This window comes from Pongo abelii, chromosome 1, assembly GCF_028885655.2.
Source record: "Pongo abelii isolate AG06213 chromosome 1, NHGRI_mPonAbe1-v2.0_pri, whole genome shotgun sequence".
Classification (NCBI taxonomy): Eukaryota; Metazoa; Chordata; class Mammalia; order Primates; family Hominidae; genus Pongo; species Pongo abelii.
The window spans coordinates 73,342,414-73,354,682 of NC_071985.2; the positions used below are offsets into that span (position 1 = coordinate 73,342,414).

Here is a 12,269-nt window from a genome sequence, read left to right on the forward strand (position 1 = left end):
TCTCTTGATCCCTCTCTGTGGAAACTTTAACCTCTTTGCTGGTATCTCTGGCATCTCTATACCTGAAGGCAGAATGTACCTTTAGTATAGAGTCCATAAAAATATTATTATACCTTTATGAGGAAAATATGGAAAAGGGGAAATCAAGTAATATTTATCTTGAGACAACGTACATAAATTTTGAATACTTTTTATACTCAGCTAAGCCACTCGCAGATTTCTGACCCTCAGAAATTGTGAGATGATAAAGATTTGTTGTTTTAAGCTATAATTTTTCATTATTCAGTAACAGATAACTATTATCTGGTAAGACAGATTAACACAGGGGTTGGGAAACTAAAGCTCTAAGGCAAGAAACTATTTTTGTAAATGTTTTATTGGAACACAGTCATAACCATTCATTTACATATTGTTTGTGACTGCTTTCATACTACAACAATAATACGAAGTAGTTGTGACAGAAATTGTAAGGTCTGCAAAGGCTAAATTATTTACTATTAGTTCTTTATTAAGAAAGTGTATAATTATAGAAGAAATGTGATTTGAAATGTCTAGACTATTAATTTGAAAAAGGAACCTCAGAAATCCGTTTTCCTTTTTTGCAGATTAAATAACTGACTTTAAGAAGTAGGTGGCCTAAATAGTATCAATATAACTACTAGCAAAGCTGGACAAGAAATCCAAATTCTCTATGGTCTAAATGTTTGTGTCTCTCCTCTATCTCTGAAAAAAAAAATGAATATATTGAAATCCTAATGCCCAAGGTGATGGTCATTAGGAGGTGGGTACTTTGGAAGGTGATTAGATCATGAAGGCACAACCTTCGTGAATGAAATTAGTGCTTTAATAAAAGATGCCCAAGAGAGACCCCTCACACCATTCCACCATGTGAGAACATGGCAAGAAGGTGCCATCTGTGAGCCAGAAAGCTGATGCTCACCAGACACTGAATTTGCTAGTGCCTTGGTCTTGGACTTCCCAGCCTCTAGAACTATGACAAATAAATGTCTGTGGCTTATAAGCCACCCATATTATGATAGTTTGTCATAGCAGCCTAAATGGACTCAGACATCTACCTCCCAAACCAGTGGTTTCTTCAATACACCATACTCCCTTCCCTAAGATAAGGCACCAAAATCAATGAATTATTTTATTATGAGTTTACTGAGTTACTTTAAGTCACTGCCGGTCCCTTTACTCAATTTCCTGTAGTAGTATTGTAGTATCATGAATATGTTGTCAACATCTTAATGGATGACCATATTACTTGATATATTTAAGTTCATTCAAAAATACATGAAAAAGAAAAATGACAGATTACAGAAAGACTCATAGAAAAGGTCACCTAGCACTAAGAACAGTTATTCAATTTAATTTTATTATTCTTACTCTTGTTCAGAGATTTAATAATTGAAAGTGGTAAGCTGAACAGTGTATACTTATTTTCAAAAATTACCTGCTGAATTATACATAAATCCTTTTATAAGAGAAAGCAAATGAGCAGCACCAATTCAACTTCCTGTATCCATAGTAGACATTGTTAATCAAACACAGCATTCTTTCCCACTGAATCAGGTTACAGTCTCAGAATCCTTCTCAATACCCTGCTTCAGGAATCTAACGTCATTCAGTCAAAATTGGCACCTGAGTTAAAACTTATGCACTTTCTCTGACATAGAGAACACCTTGCCTTATAGTAGTCTTCTTACAGCTTGTGTAGATATAAGTTGCTTTCAGATCTCTTTTAAAAATTGATTGGCTACTAATTTACTGAAATAATTTAACTTCAATCTGTTTAACTCTAAGGCAGCTCCAAGGCACACATGTGAAAGACAGTGCTAATGGGATATTGTATTTGGGAAAGGATTTGTAATTCTGGTTTAAATTTACTGCAAGTTTCAGTTTAAATGCAACTTCCTCCATGAGCCATTCCCTGATGTATGAAGTATGTCCTGGTTTACCTCAGTGATACCAGTTTGTTTCTCAATTATTAGTAGCCATACCCCCTTCAACTCTCAGTGGTGTCCCAATCTGGATGAAAAATTATATGGCTATCCTATTGATGACCCAGTTTGGAAGAGGCCTCTCTTGTCTCTAAAACCCCTATAATACTTAATGGCTCAAATGTGACAAATGATTTATCTAGTATAATAGCTACTTCTAGTTATCATTTATGCCCTCACAGCCCACTTCCCAGTCTGGATTACAAACACGTTGAGGGAAGTTGTATTTTACTACTCATGGTTTCTAAAACAGAGATGCAATGAATACAAATTCCATTACTCTTTTAATCCTAGTGCCTCACACATACTAAACTCGAAGAGAGAATTTGTTGAATTACTTGAGACTGTAAATTCTTTTACAGTTAAAACTATACCTCATTTATCTGGTAAACCTCACAGAGGCACAGGGCTTTGGACAACATCTATGTTTACAAAATTGTTTGAATGAATGAACAAATGAGCGAATGCACACAGTACAATTTTTCTCATGTTGTCCTTCACAACACTACAGAGAAATAAACTGGCAAAAGCTCATTAATTAAAATATCAACTAATATGGACCAAATAAGACTAGCATCTTTTCTTATTTCTCAGTTCATTTGAGTGGTTGACTGAAATACAGTTAAGTCTCTTTGTCTGAGTATTTTGGAATGGTAACTAAGAAGCATTGGGTCAATGGTGGCCCATCTCTGAAAATAAGACATAGATCTGATGACCCCTGAAGGCTTAGGTGGCACATCTGGGAAAACCGTTTTGACAAAATGGGACTCAGAATATGAACTACACACGGAGGTCATAAAATTCAATCTATAGTGGCCAAGTTCAAGGTTTAGCTTAATATCAAAATATGCAACATTCCAAAATGGAAAAACTAAGGCTAAGAGGCCACACTAATCAGTACTTACTGGGGTCAGAAACTTTCTGGGAATTGTCTTTCATGATGCAACTTAACTGCATTCCTCAAACTCCAGCTTTCACACTCAGTATGTCATCTAGCTGCCCCAAACATCACTCTCACAGCTCCAAAACCACTAGTTACAGGCCTCAACCTTCCTTTACTGAGCACAGTTTCAGTCAGCTTAGATTTTCAGACAAGTCATTTCAACCAATAAGATGTCCTGATTCCCTAAGAAGGAGCACCTTTTCAATTTCCCGTGGAGTTTACTTGGACTTGGAACCTTCTCCATGCACCATAGTTTACTAAAAAATGGACTTAATCCAGCAATCCCACTACTGGGTACCTACCCCCAAAAAGAGAAGTCATTATATGAAAAATACACTTGCACACACATGTTTATAGCAGCACAATTTGCAATTGCAAAAAATATGGAACCAGCCTAAATGTTCATCAGCCAATGAGTGGATAAAGAAAATGTGCTATATATATATATATATATATATATATATATATATATATATATATATATATATGCATGCCATGGAATACCACTCAGCCATATAAATGAATGAAATAATGGCATTCACAGCAACCTAGATGGAGTTAGAGACCATTATTCTAAGTGAAGTAACTCAGGAATGAAAAACTAAATATCATAGCTAAGCTATGAGAACACAGAGGCATAAGAATTATATAATGGACATTGGGGACTGTGGGGGTGAGAAATAAAAGACTACACGTTGGGTACAGTGTACACTGCTCATGTGACAGACGCACCAAAATCTCAGAAATCACCACTAAAGAACTTGTCTGCTGCATCGTCACCACCACCACTCTGCCACGACCACTGCCACCTCCTGCCCTGCAGTGCCTGCCACCCCCTATGTCACTGCTGCCTCAGGACCAGCTGTATGATTAGGCCATAATCTTCAGGGAATAAATATATTCCTCAGTTCTGTGGTGTTCTTGGTCACACATTTATGGAGTTTCTGAAGGGCAGTGAAGATTACTGCCAGGCACAGCACAACCTCTATTCAGACAAGTGAACTATAGAAATTGATTACTACTCCACCAAGAAACCCCTATAAGAGTGGTTATCCTGGACACAAAAGTGTCGAATTGAAATCCACAGAGCATTTTACAAGAGTTCTGACCTGGATGGGGTAAACCTCAGTGCACTTCTTGTCTGTTTGTTGCCTCAGTATTACTGGATTGAAGAATTGCTGTTTCTTGTTAGGAGGTTCATTTCATTTATCATTACTTACAACTTCACGCTAAAAGCACTGAGAATTTCAAGTGGAGTATATTGAAGTAGACTTCAGTTTCTTTGAATCATTTCTGTATTCAATTTTTTAATTATTTCATAACCCTATTGAGTATTTTTTAACTAAATTAATACAGCTCGAATGAACCACCCAGCTCCTGTGAAAGTCACATACAAGAACATGAGATTTCCTATTACACACAATCCAACCAATGTGACCTTAAATAAATTTATAGAGGAACTTAAGAAGTATGGAGCTGCCACAATAGTAAGAGTATGTGAAGCAGCTTATGACACTACTCTTGTGGAGAAAGAAGGTATCCATGTTCTCAAGTGGCCTTTTGGTGATGGTGCACCACCATTCAAGCAGATTGTAGCTGATGGGTTACATTTTGTAAAAATTAAGTTTCGTGAAGAACCTGGTTGTTATATTGCTGTTCATTGCACTGTAGGCCTTGGGAGAGCTCCAGTACTTGTTGCCCTAACATTAATTGAAGGTGGAATGAAACATGAAGATGCAGTACAATTTCATAGGACAAAAGCAGCGTGGAGCTTTTAAAAGCAAGCAACTTTTGTATTTGGAGAGGTATCATCCTAAAATGCGGCTGCGCTTCAAAGATTCCAACGGTCATATAAACAACTGTTGCATTCAATGAAACCGGGGTGCCTAATGCTGTTGGAAGTGGAACTTGAGATAGGACCTAATTTGTTATACACATTAGCCAACATGTTGGTTTAGTGAGTAAGTCTAATGAAGCTTCCATAGGAGTATTGACAGGCAGTTTTACCAGGCCACAAGCTAGACAGATTTGGCAACCTCTGTGTTTGGGTTACAGTCAACCTATTTAGACATTTGGCAAAAGATTCTTGCTGTCAGCCTATAAAATGTGCTTGTCATTCATACCAACTGACCTTTCCCAAAATCAGGCAGTATTGAGTTAGAACTTGTTTAAATCTATTCCCATGCCAGAATCTTATTGATACATAAGAAATTTAGGAAGATTAGGTGCCAAAATACCCAGCACCATATTTGTATATTTTTAGCACCATACAGAACTAAAATCTCAGGAACTATGAACACTCTAGACCTTATGTGGTTTATTCCTTCAATCATTTCAAACGTTGAAAGTAGGGCTTACATGTTGATTTGTCTGCTCACTTGATGTTTACGTCTCCCACATTCATACTAGTATACATCAGGTTTGCTTAGCCATTGATATTTTTTTAACCAAACCTTACAGTGATTATTTCATGTGTTTCTATAAATCTCACTTTGTGCTTTTATTAAAAACCTCCAGGCCGGGCGTGGTGGCTCACGCCTGTAATCCCAACACTTTGGGAGGCCGAAGCAGTTGGATCACGACGTCAGGATATCGAGACCACCCTGGCTAATACAGTGAAACCGCGTCCCTACTAAAAATACAAAAAAAAAAAAAAAAAAAAAAAAATTAGCCAGGCATGGTGGCAGGCACCTGTAGTCCCAGCTACTCGGGAGGCTGAGGCAGGAGAATGGCATGAACCCGGGAGGTGGAGCTTGCAGCAAGCCGAGATGGCATCACTGCACTCCAGTCTGGGCGACAGAGCAAGACTCCGTCTCAAAAAAAAAAAAAAAAAAAAACCCTCCATTGTGAAAATCACATTGTACAAAAGCACATGTCTTTAATGTCTTCAGACAAAAAAGTCTTGCAGTTAATTTAATATTTGCACTCTGAGGTGCAGCTTAACAGGGAGGGCCTGAGAAAAAATGGGAGGGGGCTATTAATTATTTTTAGCAAAATGTTGCCTTTGTCTTGTACAGAACATATAGAATATGCTCTTTAATTTAGTAAAATATTTTTAAAGGTAGAGATGCTTTGTTATTATAATCATAAACTTCCTGAAATTCTTGTAATTTTTTTCCATACTTATCAGAAGTTGTTTACCAACTTATTTTTGTTTGAAAGTGTGATTTTTTTTCCTTCTCTTCCCAATCTCACTTGTAAAAAAGAAGTGGGTTTCTGCTCATGAATTGAGCAGACATCTAATATTTTATATGCCTTTTGAGCTGTGTAACTTAATATTTGGATACTTGATAATTTGTTTTATTATGTAATTGATAAAATGGTGATGTGTAGTAATGTTAGTTCAACCACATATTTATATTGCCTGGGGATGTGTGGTTATAGTACTGTGGGAGAAATAATTTGTCAGTGTTTACCAGCTTGTAAAAATGTAGTGTGAGAGCTTAAACATCTAAATAAATAATGAAATGCAAAAAAAAAAAAAGAACTTGTCCATATAACCAAAAACCACCTGTCCCCAAAAAGCTATTGAAATAAAATGAAATAATGGACCAAATCATTAAAACCCATACTTGAAACCCTGCTTAGTCACAATATGAAGTTTCTAGATATCTGAGAAGGCCCTTGCATGAAAACTGACAGGGAGGAAATTAAGAAAGAAACATGATCTCAAATGGTTTGGTTAGTTCCTGGCCAACTTTTCAGGTTTTCGTATGTAATAACTGCGATCATTTAATAGGCTTCAAGCAAGGATGACTTAACACCAGATCCTGCTACAAGACAGCACATGACCCAATTAAGTTAGCTTCCATATCACTAGGAAAATGACTAAGTTAGACCCTCCATATGGCAATAAATGGGTCAATCTGATCTCCATTTGACACTTAGTAAAGGCTGGTAAATTAAGAAACAAGTTCAAATTAAAGAAAAGAAAGAGTAAGTGCCTCCTCTCATTCCCCTCTTTCCCTTCACTATCCAACTGCTTTATCTCTCTTGCCCTCCCAGCCCCGCTTCTGGGTTGGGTTAGTAGCTTACTCATTCTTCAAAGCAGAATACTGCCTGCTCTAGAAAAAGGATATGGCTTTCTCAGCCCACTCATCATTGGAGTTTTTCCTTATTTCCCAACCTCTCCTGTGGCAATTGCAATGAAACATGGGCATATGGCTCTTTGTTCTTTTTAAGTTGGGACTTGCAGGCTGCTTTCCATGCCAACCGCAAAAAGAGATGTTGTTTGGTCACCAAGCCTGCAGCCTCTCTGGGGGCCCCACTGTGGACAACACTGAATTAGCCCATTCAAATTTTCTGGAAGTCACATTACCCATTTGACAGGCAGTGCTCGGCTTTATTCTTATTCTGAACTTTTCTTCATACCCTCTTCACACCTGATCATGTTCCTTATTTTTCTCCTTCCCCAGCATCATCCACTCTATTAATGATTGTTTTATGTAAAACTAGATGAAAAAAACTATGATAAACCTATGGCCACACAGGCAAGGGAGTATACTAGGAAAGAAATCTATGATTTCAAACTTCTCCTTCTGAGCCTCAAAAGATAGTTTTGAGGCTATGGAGAGAAGTGGAAGCATGGAATGAAATGGAGAAACTGAGGCATAGACTTTGACATAGTGTCCTCTGCTTCTTGCCTAATACCTTGGGTAGCTGAGTACAGTGCAGTGGGGAAAAAAACAAGAGTCAGTTGACTTCTCTTTGGATTATCTAATCCAATAATCAACTGGCTCTGTAATTTGAGAGACACCTCCTCATCCATAAATAAAATGAAATGGTTGAACAAGACGGTCCCCAAGGTCCAGCAGTGAAGTTCTGTGACTCTGAATCTGAGTAGGCTCATTATGTCTTTCAGAATTTACCTGGTTGCACCTCCTTACAGCAGCTGGTTTCAGAATTGCTTTTTTTTCACAATGACTTGTGAAAGAAGGAAATGGAGTTAGACACATAAGTTTCCTTCACATTTCAGCATTTGAAGATTGACTGGAAAGAGGCTACTGTGAACAATCCCCACTTCCCTCAAGTTTCTACCCTGCCAGCAATCTTCCCCCTCCCAAGAGACAACTGCCTTCTTCATCAAGAAGATCAAGGTTACCAGGAAAAACTTCTTCTAATCTCTGCCTGCATGCCAACAACTCATAAATCTGCATCCACCCTCCACTCCTTCCTTCCAGTCTCAGAGAAAGATGTGTCCTTTCTTCAGTTTGTGTCTGCCACTAGTGCTTGGATTCTGACTCCCTTCCTCCCCAACCTCCAGAAAAGGGCTACTCTCTTGATTCCTCTTCTTTAAAATTCTGCTGGAATAAAATTATTTTAACCCTTCTAGAAAAGGACATTGAGGACATAAAGTGGCCTTTTTCTTGTGCTTAGGAGCAGAAACAAAACTGATTCTTTAAGATGATACTGGATTTTTGCATAAAGATATTGTTCATTACACTACATAGCTTCCTCTATATGTAGTCCCCAGGAGAAATTTCTGTCCAGTATGATTACCTATGGCAGTTGTTCTCTTGAGAAGCTGTTTGTTTTCATCTTGTAAATAGACTAAATAATGTAACTTACCTACTTCCTTGTTTGTATTGATTCTGGGAAGCTCAGAACTAAAATGGTGGCCTCGCTCCAGAACTCTAACTCTAATACATGGGCAATCACTTTGTATACTGAATTTGTCACTGCCTTCGTCTTTTTTTTTTGCTGTTGTTGTTGTTTTTTGTTTTTTGTGTTTTTTTTTTTGAGACAGGGTCTCGCTCCGTCACCCAGGCTGGAGTGCAGAGGTAGAATCTCAGCTCATTGCAACCTCTGCCTCCCAAATTCAGGCGATTCTCATGCCTCAGCCACCCAAGTAGCTAGGATTATAGGCATGCACCACCATGCCCAGCTAATTTTTGGATTTCTAGTAGAGACAGGGTTCTGCCATACTGGCCAGGCTGGTCTCAAACTCCTGGTTTCATGTCATCTGCCCACATCAGCCTCCCAAAATGCTTGGATTAAAGGCATGAGCCACCGCACCTGGCCAGTCTTTTCTTATGTGTCCTCATTTTCCCTTTTTAAATTCATATTTCTTATATTAAATTCTTGTATTATATGAACATATAAAATCCAATTTAAGTCCTACCTGCAAAAAGGTAGGTTGTAACTAGCACCTGTTTAAAACAGATGAATAGATACTTCTTCCAGAAACCTTTTATTTAGAAATACATGTCAAAATATATAAGGATTTCTCTAGGCATGGAAATAAAATTCAGATGAGTTAATGAATGAATGGATGAATGAAGGAATAGGATAAATGAAAGAAAGTAAAGCTAAGAAAGGCACTGGAATAAGCCTTAGAAAAAGATTCCTTAGATTTGAGTTTTATTATAATATTGGCCACAATAAAGCCTTGAAATAATATAAGCCACTCAAATTAATCTCATAAAGATGCTCTAATAACTCCCCAAGAATGCTACAGATAGGAGAGGTTACTACTGCATAGGACATCTTCATTACATAACCTTATCAAAACTACTTGTAGTGGACTAGGCTACTAATACAAGAAAAAAACATGATTTTATCAATTTGCTGACCAAGGGTCAATGATCATGCAGAAAGGTACAAACATGACAGAATTAGGGATGATGACTTTTCCGATTATATTAAAATCTATGGAAAAGGTGTAGAACAAACTATTAAACAGAATACTTACATATAATTACAAGCATTTAATGAAAGTATTATGTGCCACATGATGTTAGTCTGAATAATCGTCGTTTTAATATTGCATTGTGAATGCCCCATAATGCTACCTTGTTTTCACTTTTAATGGTTAGGTCATTGAACAAACGGCAGTTATTATTATGGTTATTATCCGAAATCTTCTTACAGATGCCAGATGCCAATTCTCTGTGACATTATGCCCCCATATAATATACTCTCTCTACTGGTCTCACTACCCATCTTTCAAAAACAACCTCAAATCCCATTCCCTCCCAGATTGAGTCCTTCTAGTCAGAAAGCACTCAACATATAAATGATTCTTAGAATGATTATTTTGATGACAGTGTGCAGGGTTAATTTGGGGTTAACATGGAGGGAGCCCGGAAGTAGAAAGACAAGTTGGTTAGTTATCATAAAAATTCAGACTTAGGGGGCTAAAGATAATTAAAGATAGCACTTGGCTTTATTCTACTCAGTATTGCAATCATATGCATACATGTCTGTCTCTGCCACCTGAACTGAGGACAAGAGTCATACTCCTAGTGTCTGCTACTGTGTCTAAATCGTAGTAGATACACAAAAAATGTTTATTATAAACTGAATGAGTAAATGAATAAATAATAGAATGAGATGCAAAAAAGGCCATTGTGACTCTTTTTAAAATTCTTTTCTATTGGCTTCTCAGCAAAGCAGAGGAAAGTGAAAACCTATATTAGAAAGAGAACAAGGCCATTTTACTATCTCAATCATCACCACTCTCCCCCAGACCTTGGATGTGCTTCAGGTTGTTGATGTTTCTCATAAAACCTGCTGTCCAGAAATGTGCAGACCCCAGACAAAATCTGACCAGGACTGTGTCTAGGGGGAGCATCTCCTTCAGCAATCTGCACTCTTTCTCCTTTTTAACAGAGCCCAAGATTGTTGGATATTTTTAATGACTACATCACACTTTCACTTCACATGAAACATACAGCCACCCAACATCCATGATTATTTTCCCATTGAATGCTGCAAACATAGGTCTCCACCAGCTTGGTTTACACATTTTTTATATCCTAAACTCTAAGTTCATTCCTATAAATCCTACACCTCCACACACACACAACTTTGCAGCATTAATTCAGCAGGCAATTCTGAGTACCTACTCGTACTGACCACAACTAGGAGACATAGACATTCCTAGGAATGGCTATGGAATAGGAGACATAGCCATTCCTGAACAATAAATCTTCCTGAAAGCAGAGTACAGTAGAGAGGACATGCTCATTGTACTCAGCTTTACGTTTTTATACTCAAATAGGAAAGAGGCCTCTGAGAAGAGATAGGGTACAGATTCCCTATGGAGCAGGGTGATTCATGTCTCATGCTTTCTGCCTCATGATGAATCCTTATTACTATATAAGGTATGATCCTGCCCTTGTAAAATTCCATGCTGAGATAAATACCTTTCTCACATCTCCTCTTCAATCACCTTAACGTCTTCTTGAGATTATCCATCATCTCATCAAATCCACCACTGAATCCAATGCAAACACTTCCACTTACGAAATATCTTTAAGTCACAAGGCACTTTCAACAAGCATTATCTCATGTGAATTTCACAATATCCCTCTGAGGTAGTCAGGGCAGTTAGCCACTTCTTTACACATCATCCACAGGTACGACTCTACCACAGATGGCCCTCTGCTGCCCAAGCCCTGGAAGCTTCACAGCTTGTTGAGAATGGCCTCATGGGCTCTATGTCTCCTGTCTTCTCCAACTACTCTCTGACTAACTCATTCAGTTCAGGCACGCTAGCTCCTTCCTGTTCCCTCTGCCTGGAATAAATCTAGATTCCATGTGGCTCACTCCCTTGCTTCCTTCAGATATATGCTCAAATATCATCTTTTCAGTAAGACTTTCTATGGATACACTTTGCTTCCATGGCAAGTACTCTCTGTTTCCCTTATTCTGCTGAATTTCTTTCTCTAGCACTTACCACTGTCTGGCCTTTGATCTACACATTTGTTTATTCATCTCCTGTCTTACACTTCATAGATTGTAAGCTCCATAAGAGAAGAAAAATTTATTTTCACTGCTGTATACCGCACTGCACTACAAAGCCGAAAACAGTGTCTGGCCTAGAACAGGTACTCAATTAACATTTGTTGAATATGAATGAATGAATATGAATGAGCAAATAATTAAATTATGTGACTACACTGGAGCAAAAACCATAATCTAATTCTTCTCATTTCTAGTTTCCTAGTTCTTTTCACTGTGCAAAAATAATTTTCCTAACCATTTACAACCTACTACCCTTTTCTATCTAGATTACTATAGGAACTCACTAACACATCTTCCTGCCTCTAGGCTCCCTAGTTCATAACACTGATTCTGGATACTGCCTCCAGATTAGTTTTCTGAATAATTACTCAAATATTCAATATTCAATGGCTTAAGACTTCTGTTTCTAGTACAAAGAATTTAGAATCCCTGATCATCCCTCCACTGAAAACAACTAAAACCAGTGAATAATATACAAAAATAAATTTTAAATACATTGTAAAGTTGGAAAGAGATTAAAGGATATCTTCCGACTCCACATACAAAGTTAAAACAGGAATCTAGAAAATAAACGT

At 37.7% G+C, this 12,269-nt stretch overlaps 1 protein-coding gene and 1 pseudogene across 1 annotated transcript in view; one reads left to right on the top strand and one right to left on the bottom strand.

Annotated features, from left to right (window-relative positions):
- Positions 1-12,269, bottom strand: part of PAPPA2 (pappalysin 2) — a 302,050-nt gene that overhangs the window by 234,966 nt on the left and 54,815 nt on the right. The window lies entirely within an intron of this gene.
- LOC100447365 (protein tyrosine phosphatase type IVA 1-like) lies at positions 4,308-4,846 on the top strand (annotated as a pseudogene).